At 41.0% G+C, this 16975-nt stretch overlaps 1 protein-coding gene across 1 annotated transcript in view; it reads left to right on the top strand.

Moving 5' to 3' along the window:
* Positions 1 to 12628: 12628 nt before the first annotated feature.
* Positions 12629 to 16975, top strand: part of klf3 (Kruppel like factor 3 (basic)) — a 15323-nt gene continuing 10976 nt past the window's right edge. The window contains exon 1 of the mRNA XM_008316956.3: positions 12629 to 12896. The gene's annotated coding sequence lies outside the window, so the exon portion shown is untranslated. The remainder of the gene's footprint in view (positions 12897 to 16975) is intronic.

Raw genomic sequence — 16975 nt, 5'->3', positions numbered from 1 at the left:
AGTGAAGGTAAAATGTATAAAGAACATTACTGAAAATTAGCTGAGTGAACCTGAAATTTCAAATAAATATTAAATTAGTTGTGGGATAAGGTTAGCTAAACATTGACATTTGTCCTACATTAAGATATATGTTATGACATTATTAATTTGACACATATAATTCTGTAAGTTGGAGAGCAGCAAAATACTTGTGTTAAACAAACCTGAGAAACAGAAGAGACAATGAAGCTAACACGATACGTAACTGACTGAATTTGACACAGTGAACCACAGTGAACTTGTTGGGCAGACGTCGAGTGACTGACACCTCAGATTTCTAAGTATTTTCTCTTTTTTTCAACTACTGTGCTACTGTTTCTTCTGTGGCAGTCGTCGTCACGTGGTTCTCCGAAACAGGAGACAACCACTTGTGCAAACTAACACCATAGACGACACACTCACGCAGACGAAAGCGGAGACATCCTTCCATTATCACCCTCATTTGTAATTTTTGTTTTGTCTCAATTTGAGGGGAAAACAATCAGTCAAAGTGTTGTGTGATGGTAAACCGTGTAACAAATTCAATAAATAAGAAGACGGACTGATGTAAGATAAGAGTGAGATTGTGGTAACAGCGGCCTGGCTGCTGCCTTAAAGCAACAATGATTGATGATTTATGATTATCTCATTAACTTTTGATGAAGTGAAAGTTGAACATGTCTGATCTGTCTGAAGCAAAGCACACAGACACTCTACAGCTAATTCTAATTTTAAAATTCCTTACAGTAGTGGCACTAGTCTTGACAAGTGGACGGAGAAGAATGCACATTGGAAATATGTATAGAATAAATGTTGAGAATTCCACACAACCTGGTTAAATCGTCTTTCTCAATGACATATTCCTGTCATTGTTGTCACCCCCATTATCTTCATCATCTTCGTTCTTGTCTCCAATATCATTGTCATTATCATTGCTGCCATTAAGGTAATCACCATCGCCCTCCTTGTCATCATCGCCACTGTTGTCATCATCTCAACTATCCTCATTATCATTGTCATTAATATTTATTGTCACTATCATCACATTGTTTTTGTCAATGACGCCACACCATCATCATCATCATCATCATCACCATCAGACAGAGATACGTTAAAAAGTTACAGCTTATTCTTGTTTAGATTTGGAAACATTTAGACATTTTTAGCTCATTCTAAGAGTGGAGGAGCAACTGAGATCATGAATTAATTAATAGCGTTGTCATCATTTAGTCATGAGCACAGAGGTTTGATGTCCTCGTTAAAGTGACGGTACCTTTTGTGCGGCAGTCTGGTGAATGAATGAGCTACTACAGTACAGACATGCTGTACATCACAGCTACAGACACCACCCACAGCTACAGCACATGTGCAGGTCTCCCTGGGTCTGTGGATGTGATCACTAACAGCACACTGAGGCTGCACTGCTGAGCGTGTAAGAACAAAAGTCTTCCTCTGGATACAATAAAGTCTCACCTCCTGGGCGAACGTCCTCTGACAATGTGCTGCCATTAATGTACGGTTCATGGCAGGACATTGATCCTTGTCTCTCTCCCATTGTGAATCACACACAAACACACATACACACAAACACACTGACAGTCTGCTGTACATATCTTTACAGTCAGACAAACTAAAGTCACATTAAAGTACACATAAAATACATGAATGTTCGTGTTTTTGTTGTGGTAAATGGAGCCAGGCCCTGACTCATGCATACACATCACACTTGAGTTACCACGAGCTGTCCATAGGAATGTGTCTTCTACACGTGTATATGTCCAAGAGTGGAGCTCAAAGGTCAGTTTCTGTTTCTGTTATGTATTGATACTTGATTCGTATCACATCACCCTGAGGTGTAGAGTTCATGTCAAACCCACTTTAGAGCCAGACATGGACTCACAAATGTTTGCAACTTGAGCAGAATGAACTCGGTCACTTTCCACCTCTGAGTGTCCAGCAGTGAAGACGGCGGTCAGCTGCTGGGCCTCCGTCACTGAGAGCACTCGGGTTATGAAAGAGGCAGATTGTTGTCGTCCTGCTGAGTCACAACTGCTCCGAGAGTGAAGGCACAGGAGACAAGGAAGGTGATTTTACAGGGCTGGTGTGTGTGTGTGTGTGCGTGTGTGTGCGTGTGTGTGCATGAAGGGTGTAGCTGTTTGTTGTGGAAGGTCAGGCGCCACAATTTGGGTGTGACCTCCTCTATCCTGTCAGCACATCCAGTGTCCACAAAACCTCTCTTTTTACCCCCTGCTCTCTCTCTCCCCCTCTGTCTCTCTCTCTCTCTCTCTCCCTCTCTCTCTCTCCCTCTCCTGCTCTTTCCCCTTTCTAAGCGCGAGGGTGTAACCAGTACTACTTGTCAGTTGCTCAAATCTCTAGAAATTGTAAACGGAGGAGGGCGTCTTTGTGTGTGGGTGTGTGTTGGGGGGAGGGGTGTGTGTGTGTGTGTGTGTGTGTGTGTGGGGGCGGGGGTTACAGTTGCTTTTTGTGTGCATGTGAAAGTGTCAGATCCAGATTGCAGGATTTCTTAAACAATAACTCAGTATGTTGGTTATTTCTACACCCAGGAAAGGAAGCACTGCTGCCGGGAGGGTCGGGAGACGATTCCTACACAACACACCCAAAACACACACACACACACACACACTTTTGTACTCAGTCAACATAAGTGAGGTATTTTGGATCTCTCCCCTCCACCTTCTAAAATGTCTTGTTTTTCTTTTCATCCCATCAGCATCTGGACATTATTTCAGCTCTGATAACATTATATACATTTCACCTTATATATATATATATATATAAAAGTGTCATCTTTGCTTCACAGAAGAAAGACTGCCTCAGAGTTTCTGTTATGGGCAAAATGTATTTTTAAATGAACATTGCTGTGGGTGAAAAGTTACCAAAAATATTTTAAATTAAGTTGGTGTTTTCTTATGTCAGGTTTCACTAACACCTGTTCCTTATACATCCAGGCAGTTCCCATGATACCACTGTGTTGCAGGGTGAATACTCGTGTTGGAGACATGTTTACTACGAGACCTCACTGCCTGTGTCCAACAACACCTGACTGCTTTTATGCAGAGCAGGTTTGTGAGATCACTGTGGCGTGAGGACCTGGAATTCAGGCTCATTATTCAGTTTTTGTGTGTGTGTGTGTGTGTGTGTGTAACAGTTTCAGCATCACATCAGCTCAGAAGTGAATGGAATGTAACGCAACTGTACTGGAATGAAAGGAGTTGTTGAACCTGACAGCTTTTCAGTTGTTTAATCCTCACTTCAGATATTGAATTTCAACAGTGAGCCGTCACTTGTTTCATCATCTGAGTAATCAACACTGAACTGTTATATTTTAAACGAATGAACCCTAATGTTACCATGAGAAATCTGGGTGAAGAGATTCTATAGATAAGGACTACAACAGATTAACCTTTTTTTCTGTGACACAAATATGAAGGAGGTGAAATGATCTTCCTAATATGGTATATGATGGTAAAAGAAAACCTTTGGCCCAGACCCAACTTTGAAAAATATGTGGTGCAGGAGACACACAATGGGTGTGGTATGTGAGATCGGGGGTGGGGTGAGGGGGGTCTGCAGCTGAGCTATTTTCATGTGTCCTTTTTTTCTATTATTACATAGGCTGAAAACAAAGTTCTACTGTAGTTAAGTCAGGAACCCTACCTTCTGTGATTTGCAGCAAACTGACTCAGTCCTTGTTGCGTTGAGTTTGAAACCAGGCTCTCAAAGCTTCAGGCTCTTTCTGGCTCACACCTGATTATCATAGCAAAAATATTTCTCAGGCATCCTGCCAAGTATTTCTGTCAATATTATAATCAGTGCATTTTTGTTTTACAAATAAAAGTGTCAATGATTTAAGGTTATTTTTTCCGTAACATTGGTCTCTGTTGCCTCTTCTAGAAACTGAGATGAAATTTTGTTTTAAAATCAGATTTTAAAAAAATCAGATCCTGTAATCTACTAGCGCAGTGCTCTGTACTTGGATCTTTAGAAACGGATTTGTTTCTTTACTGATTTCAAACTGACTAATCATGGACCTTTAAAGTATTTTCTCATTCTGTTGAATTATGAAATCAATTCATCGTAAATTTAGGATGAGATTAGATTAAGATTTAGTTCTAAATGGTCTGATACCATTCGTCCATCCAACCATTTTCTAACGCTTTTTGCAGGGTCGAAGGACAGCTGTAAGCTGTCGTGCAGCATAGTGACGACTTGTTCTTACTTCACAGCCATTGTGAGGGTAATTTGTCTTGACTGTTGCACATGGTTTTCTGCTAATCGTTGGAGGTGTTCAGCTGAGGCGAAATGCCTGTCAAGTGACAATCTTTGCAGGTGAACAACGATAACAGTGCACAAGATGCGAAACAGTTGACCCTATATTATATTCATGAAGAATCTTGGAGAACAACATTGTACGGTCTTGGGCTGTAATGGAAAAAGGAAGTGACAATTTGACAGAAAGCGCAGTGATGTCAAAATGTTGCAAAACGTCTGAATTTGTGACATAGCAAAACAGCACTCCTTGTGGATGTCAGTGGCATTTGGCCTTTGGATAAAAGGGGGCAACAAGGAAAAACATAACGCCCAGGTGTTTTAAACTAACATGTTTAAATAAATATACATATATTTACTGTACATATTTTTTTTATCACATGTTAACAATCAAATTATGTGTTGCGTTTGGGCTATAAAGTTGATCAGTACTGGCTAAGAGAGGATGTCATCGCATCCAATGTACTGGCTAAGAGAGGATGTCATCGCACTTCTCAACGAAAAACTGTGTTAATGAGAGCTTTAATTACTGGCCCAGCCCTGAAAACATTTAGTAATTACTGGAGATAAGAAACAGGTTTAGTTTGTCTGCTGTGCTTTGCTGGAAAAACATCAATCCAACATGGCTGCTCTCCATAGGAAACACACGCTCGTTATGACAATGAAATGTTTTAGTCTTAGTCACACAGCAGTTGGTGCTTTGAGGTGAATGTGGTCATTGATAATCAATGGATGACATTTTTACCCTAAATGTTCCACTTAACAAAGAGTAGAAGGTGCTTTACAGACCACGTCACCACATTCATTCCAGACCTGGTAGCAATATATGTCCTCTGACAGCATTAGTGCTGACCTAGACAGGTCTGAGCCAGCCTTGACTCCAAGCCTTATCACAAGTTTTACTGTGAAATTTTACTCCTAAAGCAGAGACTCAACCATGTCAACCTCCCATACTGACACGGGGAGATGATCCCAGGAAAGACAAGGTATTGTATTATTTATATGGAAAGAAAAATATAATCAAGGTGATGTACAGTCACTGCAATATTATATATCATTATATTTTCTCACCGTTACTGCTGCAGTTTGAGTAGTAAAAAATCCAACCTAGTTTATATTTGTTTTTTCATGGGAAACAAAGGGCAGGTCAGATTAAACAGAACTCCCACATTCCTGTCAGTTTAACTGGAGGCGAGGGCGATGGCATCCAGAGGAGCTATATCATTAGATTACAGAGGCATCTGTGTGGTTACAGGGTGTTACCTCGGATGACGTGTCTGCGACTGTGACACACCTTGATTTACATCACGTGTGTGTGTACAAGACGTTATATGAAGATGAAGATCTGTGAGTGTCTTTTCTTGGATGTATTAACATCATGTCGTAACGCTTGCGTCTGACCCGCTCTTTGTGCTTTGTTTCGCGGCTTGTTACTCAACAAATGGTAAACAAAGCAAGTCCTCATCAGATGATCAACTTTCAAATGATTCATTTTTGGTCCTGATTCACCTCAGGCAGAAACAATGGCTTCTATTTTGTCCACAGAGTTTCATTCTGTTCTTGTTGTGATTAATTCCCCTTTAGCTTGACTTCAAACCACACTTGGTGATATTAAGATATTGCCACGAGGCAAAATCACTGTGAGCTAACGAGCCAAACACACCCTGCTGTGGTTCTGCCTTTTATACACCTGTAGGAAGACAGTGTCAATGCCAAAGGTGCAGCCTGAGAAAGATCCCAATATGAACAATTTGTTCTGGCACTGCCACCCTGTCTGTCTGTGGCGAGTATAGACACAGAGCAACGATTGTTCCTTAAGGAAACCCTGAATGTGCTATAACATCAGTCACTGCTCAGCCACACTACAGTGAAGCTCACCTGGCATTTTTGCACAAACACACAGTGTGTGGAAATAAACCCACCAGTGGAGATAAGAGAGAAGCCAGATTGTTATCTGGCTCGTTCTCACTCATATTTTATAGGCTGCAATTCTTTTCGTCTGCCAACCTGTAAAAAAAAAAATCAACCTAAGATCCCACCTTTTCATTTCTCAGTAATTAGTACTGTGTTGTTGAGTTTCAGAGAGTTTTTATTCAAACTGCTCTGTCGTATTTATTTAAGAAGATTAATTATGCACATCACTGTCATGAATGTCTTGCACAATGTTGGCTCCTGTATTTGATCTTCTTTTCTTCTTGATATTTGGCCCTTCTGCATGTCTGCATGCAGAAACACACAGACACCATTGCAGACTTGTTGCCTTTTTGATTGACTATAATCAATGTTATCATTTTGGAATTAAAAAGGAATTATCAACAGTGGACAAATAAAACAAGGTGTGTGTCTTACCAGCAGCAGACACGCCCAGGTCGGCTGAAAACATGAGGGTTCCAGCTTTGTTTCACTTCATGTCAAGTGAATGAACACATACTGTACAATAAAACTATCAAAATTATATGTATGGAGGTAAATAATGCCCACTTATATTATCCATTCACACCATAGGAACCCAATGAGCCCCACTGTTACTACTACTTCAACAAACAATATTTCCCCTATTGCAGAAAAAGAAAGAACCAAAAGAAGACCACACACAAGGTCAGTCAAAATGTTCAAAAAGTGCATACATTTAATAACTGAAACATGTTGAGATTCCAGCGTCTTTGCTTGTGTTAGCTGTTGTGTTACATTTACTTTTTCATGGACTTGAATACATAAATGTCAGACTGTTAGTAAATATATTTATAGAAAAATATAGTCTGAACTAATCAGATCTATCCATCCACACAGAGCACCACACAGAAACAGGAGAAAATGCCAGAGAGAGAATTTCAAGTGTGAACGTAATGCTTTATTACAGACGTGTTCTTTCCCCTGGGGGGGGTCAGGCTCTCTTACAACAGGACCACGCCCAGCACTGATGTCTGTGTCTGTCTACTTCAGAACAGAATCTCTCTTATAAAATATATATCTCTTCCCACAGTCTCAGTGTCTGATCATAACAGCCGAGTGAAATTCCTTCAAAAACCTAGAGACGACAGAACAGAGAGAAAAAGCAGTGCAGTGATACACCAGGGTCTCCAAGAACCGCAACACGACCACACAGAAAAACAGCGACACGCGCAAACACATGTGGCTTCCCCTCAGTCGTTAAGTTTGCATGTGTGGCTCCCGCTCTTTCGCCGGGGGGGGAGCACCGAGGCGTTTCCATGTCTGTGCCCAGAGGCCCGTTGTCTTGTGATCAACATTTTCTTTAGTGTAAATCTTCTGTGAAGTGTTTGAAGATGTTCAACAAATGACAGCCAATTAGAAACGGTGAGGACTTTGTCTTATAATAGTCAGTAGCTTTTTAGTGTGACTGGCTGTGTCTGCGGTGACGTGAAAAACACAACTCTTCTGTCGACTGATCTCTTCTGTTGCTAAGTTAACGCGTTCATATCAAACGTATAATTCTCAGTTTTCCCACTGAGACTCAGGCCAGCTTCCAGCCCCTCGTCTCCTCAGGGACAACTTTTGTATTATTTGTGTTGTGTCGGTAAACAAAGCTGACTCCTGGGTCCTTTTACCAAGTGTGCTCCTCCCATGTCAACCACCACACGTTTGCACGCACAGACATAGACATAAACCTTTGTTACTTGCTGTTGATTTCTGTGGATGATTGTTGTCAGAATGATGACATGAAGGTTTTTCTTGATCGTTTTAAGAAAGGTTCCTTACGAATACTGTGTAATAAATAGACAGTAAATTAGGGCTATGTAAACTTTTTTAATGGCAGTACTACTTCTTCTTCTACCATACCATAATCTTAGCCAGTGCCAAAATTAATTGTTTGGATATTTACCGTTTTGTTTACACTAAGATTTGCTAATTGCTAAATCAACTATACTATGTTTCTATAGTATTACTGTTGTATGAAACAGTGTTAACACTCAATAGGCTTCCATAGAGCAGCACTTTGATAGCTGTTTTTCACCATGGGAGCCAGATGCTGATTGGACAAATGACATCACTGGAGTCCATAAACATGTGTGGACATGGACGCTCGTCTTTGGTATGAGGAGAGAGGCGACGCTCGTTTTAAGTGAAACCATTTTTTATATTTAAATTATATTAATATATATATTATAATATAAATAATATATATTTATTTTTTATTATTTAATATGTAATTTTTTAGTTACACATGAAAAACTTGGCCTGAAATGTGTGTCCCGTGTTTTACAGAGAGGGAATTGTCACATCTTTTGTAGTAGCAGTAGCCTGTGGCTTAGTGGTAAGAGGATCAAGCCTGTTATTAGAGGACACAGGTGAGAGTCCCACCTCTGTGGGCTGTGGTGTGTTGAGTAATCCTATTGCTCCTCAGGCTCTTCACAGAGCAGTGACTGGTCCCCATCAATGGACTGATGCACTGGAAACATTCCAGTGCTCTCTAGGTAGAACATTCTTGTCTTATTTATTAGGCAGTGTGTCGCTGTTGTTGATTTTGTGTCATTTCACAGACAGGGTTTTTTTAGCAACTTTTTTAATGATGGTAAAAAAAGGAAGCTATTTAAAAAGATTTTTTTTTTTTTGCCTAAGAGAAATTCTAATTTGAATGAGTTTTATAACCTTGAAAACTGTCAGCCTGTTTTTTTATTTATTTGTTATTGACTTTTCAGCATGAACAAATAAACACATAAACATGAAAACCAAAAAACGAACACCTACATAAGTAAGATTATTTTTGGCAAAAGTGTTGCATGAATCATGTAGGCGTTGTTGTGATAATACAGTAGAAGGACTTCAGTTACGCTCATGTACACAAACAAAGGACCTGTTGGACAGGAGGTGTTCTCTCTGTTTTTTTTTATCACCTCCTACACTGTGGTAAAACTACTGTTGTGAGCTCAGCAATCACACACTGTTGTCTCAGACACTTTTCCTTTATCCCTTTACAACCATATACTGATTGTATGGAGGCTGTGTGTATTGTGTGTATTCACAGCAGACCACGTCACACAGTGACGCTGGAAAAGGAACTTTATGAGTTGCTTTAAAGTAAACTGTTTGTAGTTGTCATTTCACAGCATATCACACCTGTATACAGTAAGTGTTGGTGCTGTGTTACCACACAGTGACATATCAGGGTGTCGTCAGCACCTGTGCACCTGACCTTCGCTTAGTCTCTGATTCATAGGCTGAAAAACACAGTTATCTTGATTTGGTTGGTTCACATGTCTCTGCTGTAGCTCTATTACCAATGTTCTCACACTTTTTTTTTTAAATATGATTTTTGTTTATGTTGCTGGTGCCAAGGTCAGTCTGAGATGATTGGTACAAGCTAAGAAATATATTACAAAAATCAGTGATCAGTTTATGACCCTTGACCTGTGAACTGTTCTGGAAAAATTAGCAACTGCTTTTGTTCACAACGGGTTTCTACTAATGAATATACAGTGCAACATTTACATATACATTCTGTTTCTCTCTCTATCTCTCTCTCTCTCTTTATCACATACCTTTTCTCTGTGTTTTCTATGTGTTTGTGGTCTCTGTGCACATGAACTCTGACCTTTGAAATAGGCTAAACTCACTGGTGTGTCACAACGTTAAGCTTCTTCCTATTGAAGGACTTAATCAGTGGCTACAAACTGTGTACTGTAAACAAACAGAGAACCAGACCAAGGCTGACATACAGTAACAGTACGGTGAAGAGACGCAGCTTCACGAGCTAATGAATAATAATTATGTTTGTGTTGTTAATTTTATTGTAATATTGCATTCAACATTTCAGTACTCTTTTTATTTGAATTAAAGCTGTTGTGAAATGAATTATATATTTGTTTATTGTTAGTCTTGTTGGTAACTTTGGAGTCAATCATCCACAGCAACGCAACATGCGCAAATGAAAGGACGCACACACTGTGGTGAAGAATGACATGATGGGAAATCGAAGACGTCCTTACATTTCGCGCTCCGCTTCACGTGCAGACGAAGCACGCTAAGCCGAAGACAATGTGTGTTCAGACTTGAAAGGCCGTGCACCTATAAAAACCATCCAAGGAATAACAGCTGTCATATCATCACCAGGTTGTTTGAACAGTCATTTCCACAGAAGCAGCAGCAGCCGCCTTCCTTCACCTTGCGCCTCAGCCTCTCAAAGTGTGAAGGGCCGGGCTGTGGTGGCAGGTGAAAGTGAAAGTGTTAATATTGTCATTCTGTTTCACCTGAATTTCTCTGGGATTCTGGTCTCACAGAAAGTTAAGAAGACCTGACACAGAAACCATCCATCCATCCAGAAACCAGAATCAACCATATTGACCAAGTATGAGTGCACATGCAAACAATTTGACTGGCTTTTCATGCAGGGGATTCTTGGTTTACGGCATCCTCGGCTTATGTTACGTCGCTCCACCCCCCCACCCCATGAATAAGTTTCTAAAGAAATCTTGTTCCTTCATTCTGACGAGGAAGACAGCTCTGATTACGTACGTTGGTGCTATGCCTTATTTACTAGCCCCAGAAGTCTTCGTCTTCTGATGCTGTTGCTTGCTATATATATATATAGATATATATATAAATACACACATACCTGTTTTGTTTATGCGTTAACGCTGATTGATGACTTGATAAAGTCAACATTTGTAACGTAGGCACATCGATGCCAATCTGAATTCCATTCACCCGAAAGCTCTGAAGGGGATTGCCAAGCAGGAAGTGTCGCATTGACCTTCGCTGAGTCAATTTCTTTGGAAGAGCAGCTTATTATCAAATGCTCTTTAGAAATCATCCGACTCTCTCTTTGCTGTAGGGTTACCTTTAAAAACATGAAACAATGTGAGGCGGGGCAGAGCTTTCATGGCATGATGTGGTTGGGTGGGTGGGGTAGGGGTTGTCCCAAAACAACAGGATTGAGCACATTCTCTGTACACACTCCAGAGAAAATCTTCAACAAAAGTACAACATGGAAGAAAGCAAAGGTAAAACATTGCCTTTTACACACCTCTGGTCATTGTTTTTCTCAGCTTCATGGTCAAACATATAGTCGACTCTCAGCCCAATTTGCTCTGGTTTCACAGTCTAATCCGCCATATAGCCAATCACTACTGCTAATTTCTTTTCTGGGTGGTGGGGGAGCTGCAGTTTACCCCAGCAGTCGACAGTTACAGTAGCATACACACTGGGCTGTTCACCGAGCCACATATACTGTAGTCTCCAACATTCAAAATAATATATTTCCAGTTTATGGTACCAAGTTAACCTTGCCTCCAGTGTACATGCATTTGGACTGTATGACTGTGTATAACCACGGAGTAGCCACCAGGGTTTTACACTATGTGGCCTTTGTCTAGTGTTAATTGTTAACTTTGCATGTGCTGCTGCAGTAGTAGCTTATGTGACAAGTGTTGTACATTTTGCATAAATTCTGACATTGTGTCTGTTTTTGATATAGTCTTAGACTTTTGACTAAATTGAAATCATGTCTTTCTATCTCCAATGTAGTCAGTAGAAGTGTTTTCATTTCCAGTTAGTTTAATTTGACTTACCGTAACATCAAAATTGTCCTGTGCTTTTCGCACGTGTTGCTCCAACCACTAATGTTATGTAAAATAAGATCAGATAAGACAAAGAGATAAAAAGGTCCTTTAGTCTTCCCACAGTGGGGAAATTCACAGAAAGGACAAAGTAGGTCTGTATACTGTATCTATCCAATCGAAAAGTAGTTATTTAAGCCAGTTAAATTATTTATGTACCGGACTGTTTGTTTTTGTTTTTTTTTTCTTTTAGATTGAAATATCTTTCTGTTCAGAAAATGAAACTTAAAAATAGAGGTTAGTGAAAAGGGTGGAAATGGGCCAACCCTCTGACACACCCCAGATTAGCATAAGTACTTGCAAAATACCAAAAACAGGACAGTGTCAATGCAAATGAATACTTCAACATACACTTCAAGTGGGCCATTTAGGTTGACTGAAGGGGTAACTTCTGTTTGAATGTATGGTTTAATCGTTTCCAGGTCTTGCCTACACTAACTTTAATTTCAGGTTAATACAGTGACAGTTTGTCAACCATTATTATGGCTAACCAATGATAAAGTGACACAGTCATAGTGATTAAACACATAATGACCTGGCTCTCATTTTCATTAATAACACAAGTGTTGCTGTTAAGGATAATAACTATAATGACTTGAAAAATTCCACTTGTCTCTTCCAAACCTGGAATGAAAATTGCAACACGCGCGCACACATACGATCACGAGCACACACCCATACAGGACCACCCCGCCCCTGTCCCGCCCAGCGGCCCGACCCCATGGAGAACAGACGGCGGATCATGTGACAGCAGCAGCAGAAGCGGCAGCAGTTTCCAAACAGAAACCAGCGCGGACTCACACAGACAGAGAGGGACTTTCGTAACTTAGGGAAGTTGGTGGAGACATCGAGCGGCGGAGACATTTGTTTTTTTGTCCTGGACTTGGTGTCAGTGACACGGCGAGTCTCTTCCTGCGTCACGCTTTTTTTATTTAGTGAAAATTGATTATCTGCGAGGCTGCGGTCAAACTACAGTCTCTACTTCAACAACAGACTCTGTCCTCCGACCCAGAAGTAAGTGTCTCTTCTTCTTCTTCTTCTTCACAGTGTGTGTTTAGAACTTAGTGACTGACAGTGGGCAGAAATAATTAATCATAAATTCACTGCGGCGGCTTTACGTAAATTAGGTGAAGTAGTGTTGGTGCTCTGTCGTGTCTGGTGAATTAATTAGTCAATTAGACTGTGTGGTTGTTTTTATGACAGTCTTCTCGCTCACACACACACAGTGTTTGTTCGACTTCGATGTGGTTTGATGTAAAATGTACACACATGGCAACTGGTGATGTCATTTATGCCTATAACAAAGCGTTACGAAGAAAAGTTAGTTAGAAAAGTGTCGGTACGTGTGCAGAACACCTCCAAACGAGAGGACATTTAAATGTCTTCGTGTTGAGTGACATACTGTTAGGTAGCAGTGTGGACAAAACTTCAGTAATTATCTTTTAAAGATTCATAAACAGCATCTGGTTTTTAATTTTGTTTTAATATAGCACTTTGTTTTTTACCTTCGTCAACTTATCTAAATATGAAGCTAAACTATTTAACTCAGCCTCAAATTATTAATTAACCATGAAAAATGGTGAAATATGTCAATCTGGGTTTTTTCAATCTCAAATGTTTTTGGACCATTTTCTATAAGAAAAGCTATCTATAAGATCTTGACTATAAAGATTGTCTCCATCATTACATCATCTGTAAAACGATTGATTGGCTCTCGCAGGTGAGGATCTGAAATGACTTCAAATAAGAAATAAAACTTAATAAAAGCTAAGTTGATTTGGGTTGACTTGAGTTTGAGATGGCGTCTGATGACTAATTTAATCGTTGCTTCAGGGTACTGGTTATTTCTGTGTTTGAACTCTGGTATTGACTGACGAACAAGGGTTGAACATGAGGTGGTGTCAGAGTGAGAGCCCACTGGAATACACACAGAGAATAGGAGTTTTGACAGGTGTGTGTGTTCGTGATGGTTATGGAGAGAAAGATTCATGATACACCCAGTCACACCTCTGCCGCCCTCCCATTCACTTCATCCTTGACAATACACACGTCTGCCTCTCTCTGTTCTACTGTCTCTCTGTCTCCGTCTCTCCCTGTTTCCTGTGCTTTGTTTCAAGGCTGAGGCTTGCGTCACACATTCCACTTGGCATGTGAAGCCCTTATCCTGTTTAGAGCCTGGAGTGAGAGAGAAGTGGGGAGAAAGGAGGGAGGAGAGAAAGATGTGGATGTGGGGGGTGGGCGAGTGTGGAATGAGGGCAATCTTTTTTTCCCCCTCAGTCTAACTTCATACTCATCTCCGCTCCACCAAGTTATGCGAAAGGGGGGGAAAGTTATTGATACTAGTTAGTATTTCTTTTGTTTTTGTGTCTTTATATATTTCCCTAATTAGGCTGGGTCACAAACACACACACACACACCCCAAATACCCCACCCACCCCTACAACTCTTTTCTTGAATCAACATGCTGATGTTATCTAGTGGAACAAAATGCGCAAAGGCTTGTGTGTACACAGATGCGAGCGTATGCACTCACACACACACACACACTGCTCAAAGGGCATGTCCTGGACCTAGAGAACATAAGGGCTAAACATTAAACTCCAGGATGCTGTCTGTAGAGTTGGTGATTCTCTATTAGAGTCAGAAGGAAATGAGGACACTCTGCTCCACAGACGGCCGTAAACTTAAAAAGCTGTGACTTGTTACACAACTTTACATGCTCGCCGGTGCACACAGACACACACGTACGTACCTACGTACACACCGTTCGACTCACAGATTCATGTCAAAGCGTGCACACACACACACAGACACGCGTGTGCATTGTGTCTGTTACTGCTCTCAAACCACTGGATTGAGCCACTGTGTCACTGCAGCTCTTCCCTCCCCTCCACCCCCCGTCTTTGAGGTTCATTGAAGTTTTGTCATATTTTGTTTGAAACCCACTTGATTTGCCTCCCTGATTCTGTCTCTTTTTCTTTCCACTTCCATTTTTACATAGTTTGGTCAGAGTGGCTGTTTTCTTTGCCCTCCTTCTCTCTCTCTCTCTCTCTCTCTCTCTCTCCTTCCATTCCCCCCATCCTCTCATTCTTCTGCTCTCTCGCTGCGGTGTGTGTGTGTGTGTGTGTGTGTCGAGGGAAGGGGGGGAGAGGGTCGGACAGGAAACCACAGGCCCCCTGCAGCATTGCGCCTCCCCTCGCCCCCCGTTTGGCTTCGCTCTCATCCTCCTCCCCCTCCCTTTCTTTACACCCCCCGACCCATCACGCAGTGTGGAAATAATAACAGTCAGACTAAACTCCGAGGGCTTCCGCTTCTCTCTCCTCTCTCCTTGGCAGTTTCTCTTGGTCTCTTCTTACCTCTGTTGTCTGGAAAGCCTCAAAACTTTGCCTTGGTTGACAAGTTTAGCTTGAGGTGCGTGCACGTGTGCTTGTGTGCCTCTGTCATGTCAAGAGCCTGATGTCAACTTTGCTCGTGCTTTTAAATGTGTGTGTGGGGATTGATTCTGTTCCCCCTCCCCTTGTGATGGCCCCCTGTCTTCTCCCTGAGGTCTGCAGGCCTGCAGCCTCACAGTCTGCTGGAGAGAAAATGGAAGAGGGACCAAGTGCTTGTCTCTCTGTGTGTGTTTGGAGACGGGAGGAGTGGGCTAGGCAACTGGGATGAGGTGAAGGAAAACAAAATAAGAAGATGGGGGGCTACAACAGGGGGCATTTTAGATAGAGAAGTCCATCTCACGGCATGTCAGGGTCAGCAGTCGGACAAAGTTATATAATTCACTCTGTAGAGGACACAATAAAAATTAGTTTTAATTTTGTTTGAAAAATGTGTTCTAAAGATGGCTTTCAGTATAGTTTCTGTAGAACTTGGAACACGCTGCTTTCCCACCACAGTGTTTCACATCAGTAATATTAATAATACACTGTAAATAAATAAGAAATACCTCTGTGGCTGTGCAAGAGTTACAATACTTTTTGTGGCTAAACTTCTTAGTCACTTTACCACACAGTTCTAGCAGACGGTGCTAGAGGACGGACAGATATGAGGTGTGAGAAATAACATTAGAACCTGTATGGTATAAGATCGATGTGTTAGGAGCTGACTAATGTGGAAACTTTTATTTTAAAGCACAAGTTTATTTTCCAGTGAGAATTGTGTGACTGTGAGAGAGAAGGTGAAGCAGTAGATATGGAGTAGAATGGTTGGCTTAGGCAACCTGGATAAGGCAGAAGGAAACAGAGAGTAGTGGTCTTTGGCCGGGGTCTTAGGTTGAGAAATGGCAAAGTTATGCCATGTGGTGTGGTTTTAGTGAGATTGACTGAGGTAAGGTGTTGACATAAGTGACTATGGAGCGGTACTGTACACCTGGGGGTGAAAGATTTAGTAAATGGAGAGAAGGGCAAACTAAAGGCTGGGGAGCAATTATAGTTTCACTGAGAGTGAGCTGAGACAAAGGAACATTTAAATGCAGGAATTTTTACTTTGCCCCATTGATGAGTCATGTAATTGGGTTCTTAAATTATCTAGCGATTATTTGATTCCCTAAGGGATGTTAAAGAGTGACTGCTATGCCGTTAGGAACACTTTGAAGAAACAAAGTTTGTTAAAGGCCTTGTGTGGATTTGTACTCACAATTCAGCTACACTGCAGTAAAAACCTAGATGTAATGGGTTAACCCATTTGGGATATAGAAGGTGGTGCCAGCTAAAAAAGTTTGGGAACTGCGGATTTAAGATGACATAGCCTTTGAATTAGTTCCAACATTGTCCAGTAGGGGGCTTCAAAGACAACAACTGTGCGTCTGAGCAAAAAAGAATATGTGACTTTGTTGTTTGACTTTTAGAGTGTTAACTAAACAGATACCAAAGGTTTTAGAGGTATTTGGGGTACACACTCAGAGATAATCAGACTTTTCAGAAGTTTTTAACTCACATTGTAAAATACTTACCTCAACAGTGCCACCAAACTGCTCTTGTTAACTGGTTCGTCTGTTCAGTAGTCGGTCAAACAGCAGTCTGAAACCAATAAGTAGGAAAAAAAATACTTTTAATACTTCTCTCAAATAAATCAGACACACTAGAGTCACAGAATTGCCCCCC

Source organism: Cynoglossus semilaevis, chromosome 9 (genome assembly GCF_000523025.1).
Source record: "Cynoglossus semilaevis isolate Cse_v1.0 chromosome 9, Cse_v1.0, whole genome shotgun sequence".
Taxonomy (NCBI): Eukaryota; Metazoa; Chordata; class Actinopteri; order Pleuronectiformes; family Cynoglossidae; genus Cynoglossus; species Cynoglossus semilaevis.
This window is presented reverse-complemented; position numbering and strand designations above follow the sequence as displayed.